The sequence below is a fragment of the Akebia trifoliata genome, chromosome 1 (genome assembly GCF_017979445.1).
Source record: "Akebia trifoliata isolate Shusen 1 chromosome 1, ASM1797944v1, whole genome shotgun sequence".
NCBI lineage: Eukaryota > Viridiplantae > Streptophyta > Magnoliopsida > Ranunculales > Lardizabalaceae > Akebia > Akebia trifoliata.
In genome coordinates this window covers 942,438-963,696 of record NC_141375.1, presented here as the reverse complement: position 1 = coordinate 963,696, position 21,259 = coordinate 942,438, and the positions used below count along the sequence as shown (strand labels likewise).

Sequence of the window (21,259 nt, the reverse complement as noted above, 5' to 3'; positions counted from 1 at the left end):
ATTAATAGAATTATTTTTTTAATATTTTATATAATTTTATTATATTTATATATATTTAGTGTAATTATATATTTATAGGGGTATTCTGATAATTTTTGATATATTTTAAGTGTTCTTTCAACCTTAAGGGTATTCTGGTCATTCTACCCTCATACGACAGATTCTAGAAGCTATATCAAACAATAATTACCAGATTCTAGTAAATAGCACAACACTTCTACAAAGTTCTATCAAACAAGCTTTTTAGTGTTTCAACTTCTGATAGCAGATTTTGATAGTAGATTCAAAAAGTTGAATCAAACGGGGTCCTAGTCAACCAAAGAGCCATCCCCAATGTCATTGCAATAGAGAATCAAAACCCAAATCTTCTTTGAATCTAGCAATTTTTTTGTTATCTTTTGAGACAAATTCACCAAAATATCAAGAATCCAATGTTTATCTCCAAATTTAGCTAAAATCCATTGAAGATCAAGTCTGATTTTGAATAAAAAATTGACAATCGATTAGACTAAATAGGTGGCAAAAAAGACAAAAAAGCAGCCTTTGTCTTGTATGTCTAGATTTTTCTTTGGTAAATCTAAAGAAATTTACAGATTTGACTAAACAGACAAAGATTTTAAAAATTAGAAAACCATGTAAGAGTCCATGGTTTTAAAACGTAGTATCTTGTTGAGATGGTTTCGATATCAAAATAGGTTGATATGGCAAAGATTTACAAAATAACAATTGAGTCATCTTGGATCTCGAACGAGTTAATGAGGTAGGCGATTAATATGCTACCATCACTTCCCCCGTCTCTTTGTATTTCTTCAAAAAAGTTCCCACCTTTCATCACCTTTTTCTTTTCTTCTTCCTTGTGTTTGCTTCCAGCCTTCCCATGAAACCCTATATATATCTTTTTATCTATTAGTAACTATTTATTTGGTTTTAGATGTTTTTTGTTCAAATTTGAAATCAAATCATGGGACTCTGTTTTTCTACCTCGAAGGTTTATGGGCTCTGCCTCCAACAGAAACATCACCAACAATAGCAAAAGCAATCGGAAAGAGAACACTAACTCTTCTTCAGCAACAACAACAAAAATAGAGGGATTCATAAAAGTTGTAGTAACAGAGACGTAGTTTTCGTTTGTTTTACAAAGGACCTTAAGTAAGCACAACAACACGTACACAAAAAATTCTAAAAACAAGAAAAATAAAATACTTTTTGGAGAAAATTTGAACTCTTTAATGGCGGATTCGATCGAAGATGACGATAGTGGAAACCACGAACAAGCGAGAGACAATGAAGAAAAATTTTCAAAAACACCGAGATGATGCCAAATTTTTTTTGTTGTCATGTGATTTTTACTGAGCCTCATTCACTTATTGATGGTCGAGAGATTCAACTGATTTTTTTAAACGAATCGACAACTAAAAAGAGTTGTTAACTATAATAAACACTGAAGTTCCAAAAAAGGAACGTGTTCAGTAGGAATTTAGCCTTCACATGACTTTTTCAAAAGCAGTATAAGTCCTTTGGAAAAGTCATATATTGCGTTTGAAAAAGTCGTGTGAAGGCTAAATTCTTGCCAAACACATTCTTTTTTTGGAACTTCAGGGTTTGGTACAGTTAACAACTCTTTTTTAGTTGTTGATTTGTTCAGAAAAATTAGTCGAATCTCTCGACCATCAATAAGTGAATGAAACTCAGTAAAAATCACACGGCAACAGAAAATTTCGACATCCTCTTAAGTGTTTTTGAAGATTTTTCTCTATTGTCTCTCACTTGTTTGTGGTTTCTTCTCTCGTCATCTTCGATCGAATCCGCCATTAAAGAGTTCAAACTCTCTCCAAACAGTATTTTATTTTTCTTGTTTTTAAAATTCTCTTTGTATGTGTTGTTGTGATTGATTATGATCATTTGTAAAACAAACGAAAACTACGTCTCTATTGCTACAGCTTCTATGAATCCTTCTAAGTTTGTTGTTGTTAAAAAAGAGTTGGTGTTCTCTTTCCGATTGCTTTTGCTATTGTTGGTAGTGTTTCTGTTAGAGGTAGAGCCATTAACTTTCGAGGTAGAAAAATAGAGTCCCGTGATTTGGTTTCAAGTTTGAATGAAAAACATCTAAAAACCAAATAAATAGTTACTAATCATAGATAAGAAAAGAGAGAGAGATAGGGTATCATGGGAAGGTTGGCAGCAAACACAAGGAAGAAGAGAAGAAAGGGGTAATGAAAGGTGGGAACTTTTTTTAAGAAATACAGAGGGGCGGGGGAGGTGATAGTAGCATATTAATCACCAACCTCATTAACTCATTCGAGATCCAAGATGATTTGTTTGATATTTTATAAATCTCGGCCATATCAACCTATTTTGATATTGAAACCATCTCAATGAGATACTGCGTTTTAAAACCATGGACTCTCACATGTTTTTCTAATATTCAAAATCTTTGTTTTTTAGTCAAATTTGTAAATTTCTTTAGATTTACCAAAGAAAAATCTAGAAATACAAGACAAAGGCTATTTTTCTTTCCTTTTTGCCACCTATCTAGTCAAATCAATTGTCAATTTTTTATTCAAGATGAGACTTGATCTTTAATGGGGTTTAGCTAAATTTGGAGATAAACATTGGATTCTTGACATTTTAGTGTACTATCTCAAAAGAGGATAAAACATTGCTAAATTCAAGGAAGACTTGGTTTTGATTCTCTCTTGCAATGCCATTGGGGATGGCTCTTTGGTTGACTAAGTATTTGTTTGGAAAAAAAATAAAATAATAAGGCTTTTATTTGATTTTGAAGAAATCTTGAATTTGACTATGATTTTTTTTTTTTTTGGTATATTTAGGTAGATCTAGCTTTAATGAATTTGGAAATTAATATTTAAACTAGATTTTGTTTTTCTATTTTCTTTTATAGTAATGATCCCATATTTTCTGATGGTGCTTCTACTATTGGGGTCAAATCAAACTGTACTTACTATTTCACACCTCTTTTTCCTTAAGTAGACACACCAAATTTCTTATTCAATTTACTTTTACAAATATCATATGTAAATAAAATGAAATAAGACAAACTTTGAATTTATTTTAGAGTAATCTTATTAATATTTCAGATTGTTCGATATTTTGAGATTGTTGTTTAGATTTCTTTGATCTGATCTTTGCTTATGTATTCAAATAAATCAAAGTGTTATTTGAGCTGGTTCTATATATTATTTTTTTATTAATTTAGTGAATTTTAGAAGTCAAGTTTAATGATTTCGTGTTCTTTGATTTAGATATGATCTGTGTGTGTGTACACACACGGAGGAATGTGTTATTTGTGCTTGATTCTACCAATTTTTCTTCAAATCTGTGTTCTTCGAATTGTTTTTGTCTACTTCTATGTTTATAGAGTGTCCTTTGTATTATGATATTTCTTGATTGTTATTTTCTTTTCTTTTAAAAGAAAAAATATGATTTTTTCATTAAAACCATTTAAATTCACAACAATGACCTTTATTGAATTTTTTTTTTATTCTTCTTCAATAATAACAACTATTGGCACCGCAACTTTTACTTATTCCCAACCATTCACTTGTTTTCTATATTTTAAATTGGGGTTTAATAAGTAAAAGTTGAGGTGCCATTAACAGCTCTCTCCTAAAATTATAATTTTACCAATAGCCCTTATAGGATTTTTATTTGGAGATTTAAATTCATGGGTTAGTAGGCCCTAAGAGGGTTTCACGTGGAAATTTAGATAAGTGGGACTGACTATGATACAATGTAGAAACGATTGATAGTAATAATTTCTTGCTTCATTGGATGTCTATTTTACATCAGAAGAATGTACGAAACCTTGATTTGTTCAATAAGAGATCTTGCTCCAGTAGATGCGAAGTTGCCCCAATTAATAAATTCAACTCCAAGTTTATGATACGGTGGAGGAATCAATGGCAACTTTGCATATTCTGCTGCAATACAAATAAATAAATAAGTGAAAGAGATGGAAATTTCTTTGGAAAAAAAAATTCAATTTTCAAATTAAAAAAAGAAAATGGTTGGTAACCCTTTCATATATTATTATATCAAATATTACTGGGTATTTTAGTAACCCCCCTCCCCCTACAAAATGGGTGATATTAGTGTTACACATGAAATGCAGATGAGGTCTACCCCTTTTGTACTGTTTACTTGGTCAAACTGTTAATAAAACGTCAGTCTCTTAATAGAGATGGTAAAATATAGAAAATACCCTCATGTGTTGAGCTTACAAAAATGTCCTTTGATTTAAATAACCTAAATGTGTTTGATCTAATCGGTCTAAACATGACAGTTATAAGAACCCTAATCGTTCTCACTTCTATTTCTCATCGTTCTAAACCTACATATTGTTGTTTTGAAGCTAAATCTCATTATTTTCCTCATTATCAACCAAATTTCGTATTTTTCAACCCAATTTCAACATGTTCATCCCAACGCAAAAACATTCTTTCACCCGCAATGCTCAAAATCTTCACATGGAAAATACTGGGGAAAAAAAATTTGAGGGACAAAAATGAAACAATGAAGAAAATGAATTAAGTAACAACCTCTCCTGTAAATATGAATGTTAGTTCTACCCCTTGCAAAGAAAGAACAAAAACAAAATTTTGATTTAATTTCTTCATAAAAACTTAAGCCTTAATGTTAAAATAATAAAAAAGCTCACCATGAATCGAAACCTCCGCCTATTGTACGAAATATGAAATCTCTAATTTGATCTAACCAAAATCAAAATCAAAATCAAAATCAAAATCAAAGCATTAATGATAGGTTTTGAAACAATGACTTTAACGAATATAACCAAAATAATCATGATACCAATCCAACAATAACCCTATCTTCAATAGGTGCGATAATGGAAAAAAGTCAAACTTCAGCTTCTTAAAGAATATGAAGTTAGGGTTTTACCTTTTAATCGAATAGTCTAGATTAGACAAAGGTCATTTAAGTAATTTAAATGCTATAAGGGTAATTTGGTATTCAAACTATAGACCGTAAATTAATCAAACTTACTTAACGGTTTGATCAAGTCAACGAAAGTAAGGGGGGTTGACCTCATATTATTATAGAACAACTAATTAATGAAGAAATATATTGTCAAATGGATAAGGTTATTACTTTTCTACTCTCTAACATATCTCTTGAAAAATGTGGGATAGGAAAAGAAGATTCTCATTTGTCAATCCCCTTCTACCCACAAGAATAGAGATTTGTTGTTAGGAAAATAATGTGCTAAATTGATGAACCAATGACGTGATGCCACATGTATTGAAAAAGCAAGTAGAATCCAAGCATTCAAAATTGCCCAAAAAATTTCTCCCCAATTTCCAACCACTCTTTCATTTTTAATACATGTGGCATTATGCTATCAACTTAGCACAAAATTATCCGTAACATGTAACTAAGGGTGTTAACGGGTCGGTTCCGGTTCAATTCCTAAGGAGCAAAGAACCATAACCATTATATTTAATTCGGTTCCGGTTCTTGTCAGTTCTAGGTCTGATTCCAAAATAAATGAAAGTAGAATCAGAATTGCAAAAAAAAAAAAAAAAAAAAAAAACACGGGTACCCATTGGTTTCAATTTTTTTCTCTTAAAAAATTTAACATATTATCTACAAAATTACTAACTTAGTTATAATTTGTTATACTAAAGATATAAGTTAATGATTTTTTTTTTTTCAAAAATAAAAATTTGTCTTGTTTAAAATAATAAATTTTTAGAAGAGATAGCGCCGTTTAAGTTCCAATCGCTAATTTATATGAAAAGTTGAAGAACTTTATACAACATGCCTTAATTTTGAAACAAAATAATACCTTAAATCATTTATAGTACAAAAATAAATGAAAAAATAAGTTGGTTTTTAGCACCCATTGGATAGAACCTAACGATTTTGATTACTATCGGTTTGGTTCCATTTTAGATGTGGCTCTAATCGATTTCAATAAAGAGGAAATCGGGACCATGATTTTTTATTCTGATTCCAATTAAATGGTTACCCATTGACACCCCTACATGTAATATCAAATCTTTGATTGACCCACAATTTTGAGTGTGAGAGGGATTTTGACAATAAAGATTTGTCTGGTCATGTTTAAAGATTTGTCTACGTCCATGCCACGTCAATCGAGTATTCACCGATTGAAGACTTTCTAATTAGAAAATCAGTACTCATATAAAAATTATGTGCTAATTTGATGAACCAATGGCATGACACCATGTGTATTAAAAAAACAAGTCAACTATATAATCTTGAAAAGATTTACCCATTCGGATTGACACGAGGACTTAATTACATTGCATAATCAAAATCCATGTTTTTGGTTCCTTGTTATTGCATAACAATCTACCTTGAGATATGTGTGGGTCCAATTAAAATTTGGATTTGGTCTACCCAACCCAATCTATAATTCAGGTTAATTGATTCAATTTAGCATAAGTATAAAGGTTCGGTCAAGTCGCTTTAAAAAAAACAATGTAGTGTAACATTTGGCCCAAGCCTTTAACTTTTGGATTTAGCTTGTTTTGATCAGGCAAATTGTAATTAGAAACAAACACATTGGGAAACATTTAGGAATAAATTTAATATACAATAATATAAGAAAAGTTCAGTTCTGATGGTTTGAACATGTTCGACGAAAGTCAACTACAACTTCACTTAGAAGAAAAATTCAAATGAAGGTCGAGGAGAATTAAAGGAACATAAATGGAGATACTGAAAAAAAAAAAAAAAAAGGTTTGAACTCGCACTCAATGATATAAAACTTTTCTTCAGATAAAGTGGAATAGAGGAACAAAAACATTCATCTAGTTGATGCCACATCTAAGGGATAAGGTTTTGTTGTGATGGTTATTGTAGTATTCGGCCAGGCTCAACCACTATATAACAAAAAAATTCCAGGTGAGACCCTCCAAATTGGGCCAAGCCCATTAATAGACCATTATTCATAATATATAATAAAAGGACTAGTAGTAAAGACAAACCAATCATGGTATAGCTGTTGATGAGATCAAATGGACTCAAATAGATACTTGAGATTGTAAGGACCCACCACACCATGGGTCCCACTCCACATTTTCTGTGCTATATATTGGTAGACAGTTTCTGTAAGATGAACATGGTCCCAAAATAGATGCTCATTAGGGTAATCACATAACTTATACTCTTTAACTGCTCCTTTTCCACCACAACTAGAGATTCCTCTAAATGGTCCTGTCCCACAACATGCACTTTTTCCTTCCTTCAAACCTTCACCCTAAAAAATAGAAAGAAAAAAAATACTTTAGAGACATTTGATTGAATAATTAGCCAAAAAAAAAAAAAACACTTTCTTGAAAAAAAGAAAATGCAATTTGTAGGCATTTGGTTCATTGTTTCTCAGGAAATTTATCATCTAGGAGAGGAAATTCTGATTGCAATTCAAATTTTCATGTGTAAATAATTTTTCGGGCAAACAATTCCTTGTGGATTGTCAAGAATTAGAGACATTATCTCAGCTCTATTTTTTTTTATCAAATTTATCATGTTAATTAAGATGCATTTTTGGGACCCAAGTAGCCAACATGCCCAACTATGGGAAGCATCAAATGTTCAAATGACATATGTTCTACTTCTAAAAGCTACTTTTTTCCAAAACTATTTTCTTCCATAGTTGCTTACTGCTTTCTACTGTGTATCCAAACAAGGCCTTAACCATAGTTCAAAATCTCGGTTTGTATAGTAATGTTTCATATGAAATATTTCGGTTTTTTCAAATCTTGAAATGAAACGTGCTTGAAACCGAAATATTCAAAGTTTTGGTTCTATTTCTAAGAAAATCAAAGAAGAAGGAAGGGGTATTCAAAGTTCGATAAATTTCAACAAAACTAGGCTCTGTTATATCTTGAAGGAAGATTTTGTTAGAAACCTCATTGCACCTTCTTTTTCAAATGAAGTGGAGGTATGTATAGTATATATGGAAACATAGTAAACTACATGCTTCAAATTAAACTTCCTAATTTTCATATTCTTCTAATTTTTCCCCATTTTACTCGATATATAAATTATCTGAATTTATAAGTAAATTGAATATTATAAAAGAGCCAAAGGTAGGATACAAAATGAGACAAGTTATTTGATAGATTTAACATACCATATGTCATGGGGTGATCAATTGCATGGCTAACATAGTTGTACATTCTGGAATGTGAATATTTGAATCATTGTAACTCTTTCTCTAATTTGTTGAGATGTTTTGACAGAGCATTGTCATGTAGTTTGCAAATGTTGAGGCTTCTTTAATGCAACCACCATTTGGTTCGAGTTTTCTCAAAGCTGGTACACAACCCAAGGACATTAAGCCAATAAAACTGAATTTTCGGCCACCACTCTTGTAAATTTCCTGTCAAACCATCCATGTTAGCATTAAACATTGACACGTCACAACCAAATGATGAATGGAACCAACCACGGTGATCAATATTGCAAGACGTTAATATTATGGGACCAAAAGATCTTGTTTCCAAGATATGCATGTGGCATCTCAAGAAATGAAATGTGTTCTATTCCTATCCTACGACTTTGGTCAATTGAACTTAGTCATGACTCTGTACGATTGGAAGCCAACTCCCTAGCCGAGAGTTGTCCTAAGAATGCCAAAATAGAGAACAAGGACATCAAGTAATCATAACCTATTAGTAGAGGGAAATTTCGAGCCAATAAAATCAATTAAGATGGGCAAACCCACTATTTAATTGATGAGAATTGAAGGAAAAGATACTAAAAAAAATTCTTTTGAATCTTGTTACTCTACCAAAATTGAGATGACTTAATTGTCGAAGATGTAATGAGATCAAGCTTAGGGATCAACTCCAATAACATTAGAGAAGAATCGAAAAAAGTACTTGTAATATTATATATAATTCGAGCAAATATCACCTTGACACAAGATCAAAACTACTTACTTTGATTATAGTAGTCAAGTTGCCAATCACTATTTCTACATATTCTTTCCGGGAGTAGTACTCTAGTACACTAGAGTTCGTTAACCAAGGGGTTGCGTAATCATTGTTTCCAATGCTAATCATATAAACAGCTCTTGATATGATTTTCTTTGCTTCAATATGGCCTAATTTTTGTGTCAACCCGCTCTCTACCTTCTTGAAGTTCCTTAGCTGTGTGTGCAGGTCGATTACCTGGAAAAAAAAACTCTTATAAAGTTCATGTAGACTAATAATTTGAAATGATTATAGATTATATTTATTTCATGTATCATTTAAAAACACATTCAGTTTTTTTTTTTTTTGAGTCATAACAAATTCAATATGGTATTAAGATTGATTATGCTTTATAAAACTAAGTGATGACAACCAAGAAACAACATATTCATAAATTGAATGTAATAGAGATGAAATATTAATCATGTTTCGAGTAACATATAAAAGAAAATTATATTAGAAATTGGGTTCAAATTGGTCCAAATCTTAAATAGACTTGAGCTTGCAAGTTGGGCCAGGCTTATAGTTTCTAACTTGGGCAGGGCTGGGAGATAGATATTTTTATTAGGCCCCTCTCGAGCATTTATATGGGCTAGGCCAGGATTGGGGTAGGTTTTGAAGCCCGATTAGTATCAGGATATTCATAGCTCTGCCGAGCCCAAACCTTACTTAACTCAGTCCAAACCTGGCTATTTGGCCAAAATTGCGAGATGGCACATTACTTTTGGTACATCAATTAGGTTGATTTGGTGATTTAAATTAATGGGTTAGTAGGCCCAAAGAGGGTTCCATGTGGAAATTTAAATAAGTGGGATAATAATTTCTTGCTTCATTGGATATCTATTTTACATGAGAATAATACTTACGAATCCTTCATTTGTTTCAATAAGAGCTCCTGCTCCAGCAGAAGCGAAGTTGGCCCCATCAATAAATTCAACTCCAAGTTTATGATAGGGTGGAGGAATCAATGGTAACTTTGCATATTCTGCCGCAATAAAAATAAATAAATAAGTGAAAGAGATGTAAATTTCTCTAAAAAAATCAATTTTGAAATTAAAAAAAGAAAACTGTTGGTAACCCTTTCATATTATTATATCAAATTATTATTAGCTATTTTAGTAAACCCACCCCCCCTCCCCTCTCCAAAATGGGTGATATTAGTATTACTCACGCATGAAATGCAAGATGAAGTCTACCCCTTTGAACTTTTGTTGATTCAGTCAAAACGTTAATAAAACACCAATCTCTTAACAGGGATGGTAAAATATAGAAAAAACCCTAATGAATTGAACTTTCAAAAACGTTCTTTGATTTAAACAACCTAAATGTGTTTGATCTAATTGCTCTAAACATGATAGTCCTTATTCGTTCTCAATTCTATTTCTCATTGATCTAAGCTTAAATATTGTTGTTTTGAAGCTAAATCTCATCATTATCAATCAAATTTCTTATTTTTCCACCCAATTTCAACATGTTCATTCCAATCTCATCGTTTCCATCTCAACCCAAAAACATTCTTTTGACCCCAATGCTTAGAATTTTCACATGGAAAATACTGAAAAAAATAAAATAAAATCGAGGGACAAAGATGAAACAATGAAGAAAATAAATTTAGTAACAACCCCTCTTGTAAATATGAATATTAGTTCTATCCCTCCGCACAAAAAGAACAAAAGCAATTTTTTGATTTAATTTCTTCAATAAAAACAAAGGCCTTGATGTCAAAATAATTAAAAAGCTCACTAGAGAATCCAAACCTCCACCCATTGCACGAAATATGAAATCTTTAACTTGATCTAACCTGAAATCAAAATCTAAATCAAAGCTTTAATGATAGGTTTTGAAACAATGACTGTAATGATTAGAACTATTACAATCGTGGCAACAATCCAATAATAACCCTAACTTCAATAGGTGCAATAATGGAAAAAAAAAAGCCAAACTTCATCTTCTTAAAGAATATAAAGTTAGGATTTTACCTTTTAATCGAACAATCTAAATGCTTTCAATCCAACAATGTAGATCAGATTAGCATATGAAGATTTGTCAAATAAATAAAGGGTATTTAAGTAATTTAAATGTTATAAGGGTAATTTTGTCATTCAAGCTATAGACCGTAAATTAAATAAACTTACTTAACAGTTTGATCAAGTCTACGAAAGTCAAGGGGGACTGACCTCATATTATTATAGAATAACTAATTAATGAAGAAATATATTATCAAATGGATAAGGTTATTACTTTTCTACTCTCTAACATATCTCTTGAAAAATATGGGATAGAAAAAGAGCATTCTCATTTGTCAATCCCCCTTTACCCAAAAGAATAGAGATTTGTTGTTATGAAAATTATGTGCTAAGTTGATGAACCAATCGTGTGATGCCACATGTATTGAAAAAACAAGTAAGATCTAAGCATTTAAAATTGCCCACAAAATTTCTCTCCAATTTCCAACCACTCTTTCATTTTTCATACATGTGGCATCATACCATCAACTTAGCACAAAATTATCCGTAACATGTAAGTAGGGGGTGTCAATGGGTCAGTTTCGGTACAATTCCTAAGGAATGAAGAACCATAACCATTATATTTAATTCTGTTATGGTTCTTGTCGGTTTTGGATCCGATTCCAAAATAAATGAAAGCAAAATCGGAACCAAAAAAAAAAAAAAAAACAACAACAACAACGGGTACTAATCAGCTTCAATTTTCTAGAATCAAATGAGACAAAAAAATATTTCAAATCATTATAAAACGTTTTTCTATTAAAAAAAATTAATATATTATCTACAAAATTACTAACTTAATTATAATTTGTTATACTGAAGATATAAGTTAATGATTTTTTTTTTTTCAAAAATAAAAATTGGTCTTATTTAAAATAATAAATTTTTAGAAGAGGTAGCTCCTTTTAAGTTTCAATTGCCAATTTATATGAAAAGTTGAAGAATTTTATACAACATGCTTTAATTTTGAAATAAAAGAATATCTTAAATTGTTTATAGTACAAACATAAATGACAAAATAAGTTGGTTCCGGGCACCTGTTGGATAGAACCTAACGATTTTGGTTCTTATCGGTTCAATTCCATTTTAGACACAGTTCTAATCAATTTCAATGAAGAAGAAATCGGGACCATGTTTTTTTATTCTGATTCCAGTTAAATGATTACCAATTGACACCCCTACATGTAACATCAAATCTTTGATCAACCCATAATTGTGAGTGAGAGAGAGATTTCAACGATAAAGATTTGCCTGGTCATATTTAAAATTGAGTGGCCTCCTTACTTACTTTGTTATAAGTTGGAAAACTTCCATACAGTTGAGGATTGAGAGGGTGTGACCGTAGGGACTAATCCCTTCCCAAAGAGTGTAGAAATATCATAAAGAGAATGCGATAGCCAAACTATCGATGCATCTTCTATAATATTTTGAAGGTGATTAGATCGATTTCAACAAGATCAAACACTAATGCTTGAAAAGATGAGTGGTGAGCCCATCTAAATTTACATGTACATGTTATGTGTATGGGGCCCATTCAATCTCAAGAAAAGAAAAAAGAAGCAAAATAAAGATATGTTGGACTTACCAATGAAATCAGAGATGAGACGGCCATCAGAATATCGTCCAATAGGTACTTGAAGTAAGTTTCACCGTACGGTAAGAAATTCGCTTTTGTAATCCACGGTAGTGTTGATGTAGTTATTGTTTCCGTGTCTAAGATTGAATCCCCAAAGATGAAGAAGGCCACTGATTCTTCCGGTTTCCCGGTAATTGTTTTTGTTGGGATCAGAAGCATTGAATAGAGATACAACAACATACAACAACATTTAACTTGGCTTAATTGCCATTTTATTTATGGACTTCTGTTACTCTCTCTCTCTCTACTGTTCTAATACCTCACATCTATATATATAGATTTTGAGAGATTCTATTGCCACACCAACTTTTGGTAACAGCACTTCAATTCATATGTAAATCAATTAACACACATCTTGGTGTGCTGTTAGTAAAATTTGGTGCGGCAATAAAGGCTAGCTAGATTTTTGTAAAATTCAAAACCCGATTCAACTCGGATGTTAAATGTGTCAACTCATGATTGACAAGTCAACTTAGATCAAATAAATATCTAATAGGAGAGTGGGAGTTACTTTCATCCTGATAGTGAGGCATGGCATAAAAGTTAATGGTAGAATTTGGATGATTTAATTACTATTTGAGTTGTAAAAAAAAAAAGTAAAGGGTATCGTGGAAATTTTATATTTAAATATTTCACCTAAATAATTTAAAGTTCTTCTCAAGTTCTTTCATTTCCATCCAAGAATTTTAAACCATAGTAATCATCTCCCCGCAGGGCTAACAAGTTGACTCGTCTAAATCATCCCATCACAAATGAGACCCATTGATTTTTATAGAATGGTATATTCCATTTTTCCTTAGTTTGTCAATGGATGTTCGATTATTCAAATTCAAATATTAATATTGAGATATCCACCCTAATCATAACAGATTAAAATCCGATCAGATATAATAATAATATAATATATATTAAATCTGAATTGGATATCGAATAAGATAATCAAATTCTAATATTGATTTAAGTATTCATCGGATTCAGATATCAAATTTTTTTTTTTGAATTTGATTTTTGTAATGCCATGAAATTTATTACATGCATCGAGGAATTAAGTCAACTATATTGACTTGTTTTCCTATTAAAATTTTTTTATTAAAAATAAATAAATCATGGTATTATCGATCTAAAATAACAATTTTTAGAAGGAGAGTTTGTTAAATAAAATGTACATTTCGAAGAACATTATCATGATTATGATCGAAGAATTATAACATTTAATTGAAATAGATAAAACTCAAAATTTTATAGGAAGCTCTTTTGGTCAAATAGACTTTATCATTTAATTCAAAAGTATCGAAAAACATAGTTTAGACTTCAACATGCTTAAACTCGAGTTTAATATGATAAGTTATGCAAATATTAATTTTATTAAAAAAAAAAAACTTAAAGTGTAAGGAGTATTTTGGTCAATAGAGAAAAATTGTTGAGGAATTTTAAAATTCCGAGATACATAGTTTGAATTGGTCTAGTGTAACGGACATAACAAAGAAAAGAAAAATATATGTAAAAAGTAATATTATTTAATTATTTTTATATTATTAAAATATTATAATAAATTATTTTATAAAAATTGAGATTAATTATTTATTTAAAAATTAAAATGTAAAAAGGGTAGAATGTAATTAAAATAAATATAAATATTATTATATTATATAATATATTATAAGTTATATATTATAATATAAAATTTTAGTGTAGACTACTTTCATTCCACTTTCATATTTCTATATAGTTCTTATGCGCGTACAGTCCTTTTGCGCTACGCTAGGACGCAACTATCCGTTGCTTGCATTCTTCCTTCCTCTCTATTTGATTTGCGTCCTTTGGAGTTTGAGCTTAGCCATCTCTTCCATCTGATCTACGACCACCCTTGTCTTTCGCTCTATGGCAGCAAAGGATGAGCCTATTCAGGGACGTTCAAAGTAGTGTGGTATATATAATATAAAATTTTATATTATTATAAAGTAAAGAATAAGTTGATGTTCATTATACTTAAGACATTGAAATCGAAATAGAGATTGAGTGAGTTCGAAAATGGGTTCGCACACGTTGCATTCAATCGAGGTTTAAACGCGTTTAGGATGCGAATTAAGATCCGATACTAAAGAATAATAAATCTACGACTTTGAGATCTACTTAATCACCAAATTATTTGGTCGAATCGTTGAGGGAATCAGTTAGAAAAATCATTTTAATATTGTAGGGATGTGAAAAACCTAATTTCGAAGGTAGAAAATTTATAATTTCAAATTCGTAGTATAGTTTTCAATGAAATCTGTTTTATTTTAATTTTGATAGTTAATTTCAAATTTATGATGATTTAAATTCAAAATTCATGCATCAAATTGTAGAATAATTCATTTTTATATATGTTCTCTGATATTTAAATATCGTGAAATAAAAATAAATGAATTTGGGTGAGTGTAATCAAAAAATCAATTTGTTTAAGAAATTGATTTTCATAATAATTTTCATAGAGTGTTCATTTTAAAAACTATTAAGACGTTGTGTTTTGAATATGTATTTTCATTGAGTGATTATCTATTAAAAAAAGAAATGCTTAAATTTAAATTTAAAACAAGAATGAAATTCTTGATTGGTTAGAATTGAAAATGGGATTCTCGACTATATGTGCTTGTGTTGAGGAATTTTTAGGCTTAGAGTAATTTTAAACATTATGTAATAAAGCATTGGATGCAATTATGACGGTAACCGTGAGATGGTGTACCTGCATGTTTACTGTTTTCGATATGTTGCTACATGTTTATAATTTAAGAATACTTGGGAATATTATCATACTTACAAATTTATTTTAATTTATTTAAAATAAATTTTAAAAAATATAATTATTATTTTTATTTTCCATTAAAGGGGTAATGAGTGCCCATCAAATTAATTGGTAGCTCTTTTCAAAAGTAACCAATTAATTTAGAATAATAGAGGTTTAATAATCTCTCTAATAGTATGGGATACTACTTAATAATTTTTTTATACCCACTATTCGAGAAATTCCTATCTTATATTTGTTGGAAAACAACAAATTGTATTGTAAAGATGATTTGTAGATGACTATATCATGATGACACATGCATACCACAGAGTTACGATAAAGCTGACTTATTAAATGATCATTTATAGTCTATAGTAATCAAACGATTAATTTCCGTTAAGGATCAACGGCCAACCTGAATAAAAAAACACGGTCAACCAATTATGATAAATTGCTAGACCGACCATAAAAATAGAAATTAACGGTGAGTTCCATACTAGTTAAATACTAGAGCATTGATATACAAATCGGTATTTTTTTATCGATCGTGTACCTCGTCATTCTTATTAAATATATTATCAAGATTGATATTCTTATGATATCTTTAAGTTTCTTTTATTTTTTTATGAGATAAAGATATTTCGTTACTATTTTATTAAAGATTAACATGTTTCAAGTGTTATTCTTTTTTGTTTATTTATTTAAAACCTACATTATTTATAATAGATTAGTTTATTTATCTATTTATATTAGGATTATTAATTTGAAATGTGAGTTTACTATTGAATAACTTCCTTATTACTTACCCTACCAACAAAATATTACAAATGTCTCAGCTACCGAGATATTTATTCATGATAAGGAACATTATATAGAGGGATCGTGATATCAGGATGATGAACACAATTTCTGTTATATGTGAGCTAAAATTTAAGTTTATTGAAGTTATTTTGTGTAGTTTTAGAGTTTCTTGTATATATTAGCATCAAGTGTGTTGTGTGTTTTTGTATGTATATATTCAGAGAGTGGGAGTTAATGATTGCAACATGGACAATTATTAATCGATGTAATATGTGTAGTTGATCTATATATACTTTTGGGTTGTAATTATAGTATTATTTTTTTTAAGTAATGTATATTTGTTATGATATAGTGGTTGGAATGCAATGAATATATGGATTTTGATTATAAGGTATATTTCTGCAGATGAACATTTTTCATAAGTCCAATTTTTAGGAAAAACTCTGTCGAAATTATTTGAAAGAAATCTATCTTGTATTTAAGTTTTAAAGATCTTCATTTGAAATTTTTTTTAAAAATTTTTTGTTCTACCCTCGAGATTTGGGAAAATCTAAACCTTAAAACGGGAGTGTGACAGTTTCGGATAGTATTATACTCGATTCGATAAATATTCATTGACTGCCCTAATTTCCCCACACAACTATTGAGTTGACTCGTCTGAGTCATGGTATCCATAAAGACACAAATTTGTGAAATTTAAAAAAAAAATAATGATTAAATCACAATTATAATAGTTTTTTATTATTAAATAGCGATTTTTCAAAAAATAATGAAGTTTTGAAAAAAACCTTGATTTTAAAGTTAATCGTGATTTAATTAACAATTTTTTTTTGAAAAATCCACATATTACTTTTAATTTTCACATTTTAAATGTTATTTTGCCATTTAATATATGAAATATGTTTGTTTAGATTTCCTATACTTAAAAAAATTATTTTTTAATTTATTTGGCGTCTTCTTGACTTTATTTATCGTTTGCCAACTTTTTCTGAAGTTTTCTATAGCAAAATATTCTGAAATCCTGACTCTGTCACTATAATCCCATCTCAAACAAGATGGTGACATAGAATGTGCTCATTCATATGATCATATTTATATATTAATAAAATTATAATTTTTTTTATATAAAAAATAGTTAATTTGGAGATTCTAAATTACTTGATCATATTTCTATTTTAAAAAAAAATTAAATAATTAAAATTTACTTATTTTCTCAAAAAATTCCAAAAATTTGTTATTCTCGAACGATTTTTAAAATAATGATTTTATTTATTTTCTTCTAAAACTCAGCATTTCGTTTTGTCCCTTGCTAATGTCGAGTTGACTTGCCTATGTCATATCTTCTTGGATAAGATAAATTTCTTAATTTGATTCGACATGATTTATTCAAAAATATTTATATTCAAATAATTTAATATATTAAAAAAAAAAAAGATTGATTAAAAAAATTCTTACTCACAAATTATTTAAAAACTGAATAGTAGTTGGTTGCACACCAACCTTGAAAAATAACTTTTTTTAACATGCTACTTTCACTTTATTATCAACGACATTTAAGATTTAGGGTATTTACTTACATTCTCAAGACTTTGTCTTCTCTACTCGTATAACTTATATAATTAAGTACTTTTCTTACAAAAATTATTGAACCAACAATAATTTATGTGAGCATGGTTGAAGAAAAATAAAAAAACAAAAGAGTGCAATATTTTAGTTCTAATTTTGAGTGGAATCATACAAATGGAGTGCAAAAAAGGAAAATTTTTAAGTAATGGAGTGCAAGTTGGTCGTGGGTGGTGTGCAACTAATTGGTCTCATTATTTAAATAATATATATTTAAATTACTAGGAATTTTGCAAAAAGAGAAAGTAAAAGGGGGTTAGGTGAATTTTTAAAAATTCAAAGTCCAAAGTGTAATTTTACTTACTTCCCATGAATTAATCTAAAATCTCTCATTATCTTTTTTATGCCATGTGGCACTCCTAAGACAAGGAGGGTCGGGCTATCAAAGTCAACTCACGTAATGAAGTAAGCATGGAAAATATTTGAATTTTAATTGGAGGGCGGCATCTAGACAAAAGTCAAAATTGAGTTCTAAAACTAGGATGATTTAGACACACCTCCCTGGAGTTTTGATAAGTAATAATAAATAAATAGAACCCATTCTTATTTTTGAGGTTTGAAGGTTGAAACTTGAAAAAGAGAGAATCTTGAGGTTGAGGATGGGTATTAGTTGTTTTTGAAGAGGGATGAGTGTGTTGGAGAAATTTTCAAAAAGGGTTTCTCGAAATAGAGATTGAATACAAGAGAATTTAAGCCATATTTCTATAAGTCTCTTATAGATGACCTTAGTCAAGGGTTTATTCTGCTATTAGTTTGAAAAAGTAAGGGGTATTTCTAATATTCAGTAAAACCTAGAGGAGTATATTTAAATTATCGTTAATAATATTCATCAAGGGCAAAAAAAAAATGAATTTCTATAACCAAGAGGACTCTCAAGTCGTTTGAATTCCTACACTTTGATTATTAGATATTCACAAGTTTAGTTTGACAAGTAATGGAGCTAGCATACAAATCAACATTTCCAGAAGTTTGAGATTTTAGCATACAAATTAACCACATTTGTTGAAGTCGGAGTCCACTTGTAAGTATTTGAACTTATAATTACAAGCTATACCAGGCCAGAGGCCTGACCATTTTAAAGGGTTTGCTTAACATGTGCCATATGGGCCTAACGTTTTCTGACTAAAAGCTTTGCATGGGCCAAATCTGATGTTTTTTTCTAGGCTTTGAATTCCCATTAAAGAACTAAAAGATAATAGATAAAGAGATGAAATCCAAAGGGGGTAAGAAAGCTTATTATTTTAGAGTAGCTCAAACAAGTAAATTGTAATGCATCTCTTATATTTTAGTATAATTGTTCTTCCTCCAATTCATCTATTATATATCTTCAATGATGACTTTGTCGACATTGAAGAAGAGGATTTCTAGGCTATATGGCCCTACTGAAAACAAAGTGTCTTCGTGAATTGCTCGTGAATCGTCTCCATTAGATGGAACGAATCCCACCATATGTGATCATTGACATTGTCGCATAACTTGTAATCAACTACTGTCTTGGTCCCTTCACAATTGTTTACACCTCCGAAGGGTCTTGTTGTTGTGGTTTATGGAGCCTGATAGTATTCGTTAACAAGGAGATACTGTAAATCAAGCCACGCCTTCAAAATTTTCACAATGATATTTTTGTAAATTCATTAATATTATGTAAAACCTTAGTTAGATTTCTTGGGGTATTTATATTTCTTTTTTTGTGAGAGGTTGTAACTGTGAGTTTTCTCTTCATAGTAGAATCTATGTGATTCGTGGGCCTTCCTCAATCTTGAGGGAACCACATAAAATCTATGTGTTTCTTTGTGTGATTGCATCTTGTGTTTGTTTTTTTGTTTCGATTGCACCTATTTTTCATAACACTTGTCTTGTCCCATTATACGTATTTACTCCTTTGAAACCTACACACCAAATCATGTATGATTGGACATTGAGTGTATATTTTCCTCCACTCTTGGGTGTGTTGTACACTAGTTAATCCCCATGATCCTCTTATATTCATAGTTCTTCACCTTTCCAACAGATCGGTCTTTTGGCGTAGTTGGTTGGTCAACAAATTTTTATTTTAACTTGCCTATGATGACTATGACTCACCAATCAGGTTGTCTTTTTTTTTCTTTCTTGGGGCTGTGACTTTCCAATATTCAAGACCTTGGTATCATGACCTATAACGTTTACTTTAAATAATAACCAAGATAAACAACACTCGATATCGTTTTGTACTTTTGCTAGCTTAAATATGATCTAATTTGCATACCTAATAGTCAAATTAAAGATTTACTTTCATGGAAAAGTTTATTCATTTGTCTCGCCATGTGGACTCAACAACATTGCATTGCCACAAGTGTCAACCCAGCTAAAACTTGGATCTAGGTTACCCAACCAAATCTATAGTTTAGGTTGATTGAAGTATAATATGCGTATTGAGCTTAGCCAATTTTGGATTGCATACATACGTTTTCAAAAACAAACACATTTGGGAAAATGTAGAAGTAGCTTCAATAAATTGAGATGGTTTGCTTATTTTCTATGCTTTATATTGGTAAGCCCTTTCTTCCCCTTATACTCCATCACATAAATTATCTAAATTTATTAGTAAATTGAAAATTCTAAAAGAGCGAAACCAAGGATAAAATATGAGACAATGTATATAATAGATGTAACATACCATATTATGTGGGGTGATTCATTATTTGGCTAATAAAATTGTAGATTTTGGGTTTTTTTTTTCCAAGTTTGTATAGGTGTTTTGACAGAGCTTTACGCCAATGTTGGGGCTTTTTAATGCAGCCACCCTTTGGGTTGAGTACTCTCATAGTTCGTAGAGAACCCAAAGCTGTCAAGCCAATAAAAGTAAATTTTGGGGCATCACTCTTGTATATTTCTCGACAAACCAACCATGTTAACATTAAACATTGACACATGATGAACCAAACCAACCACGGTGATCAATGCAAGACATTAAAATTATGGGACCAAAAGATCTTGCCTCCATGATATGCACGTCGCATCTCAAGTAATGAAATGTGTTCTATCCTACCTAATGACCGAACCAATTGAATTCAGTATGTCCTAACTCTACATGATTGGAAGCCAACTACCTAGCCGAGAGTTATCTTGAGAATGCCATACTAGAGCGCGAGCATAAGGACATCAAGTAATCGTATATAATCTATTAGTAGAAGGCGATTGCGAGATGAAAAAAATCAATTAAGACGAGGGTCAACCCATCTATATAAGTGGTGAGAATTGAAGAAAGAGGAGAAAAAAAAATCTTTCTTGAATCTTGTTACTCTACTAAAATTGAGATTGACTTAATTGTTAGAAGTATAGTGAGATCAAGCTTAGGGGTCAATTTTTGTGACATTGGAGGAAAAACGAAAAATTACTCACAAATATTATACATCATTTGAGCAAATAGCGCATTGATATTAGATCGAAAGTATGTACT

The 21,259-nt window shown here is 30.3% G+C and overlaps 1 pseudogene; it reads right to left on the bottom strand.

The window, feature by feature from the left end:
- Window positions 1-7,021: 7,021 nt before the first annotated feature.
- LOC147410261 (GDSL esterase/lipase 5-like) lies at window positions 7,022-12,788 on the bottom strand (annotated as a pseudogene).
- Between the last annotated feature and the right edge of the window lie 8,471 nt (window positions 12,789-21,259).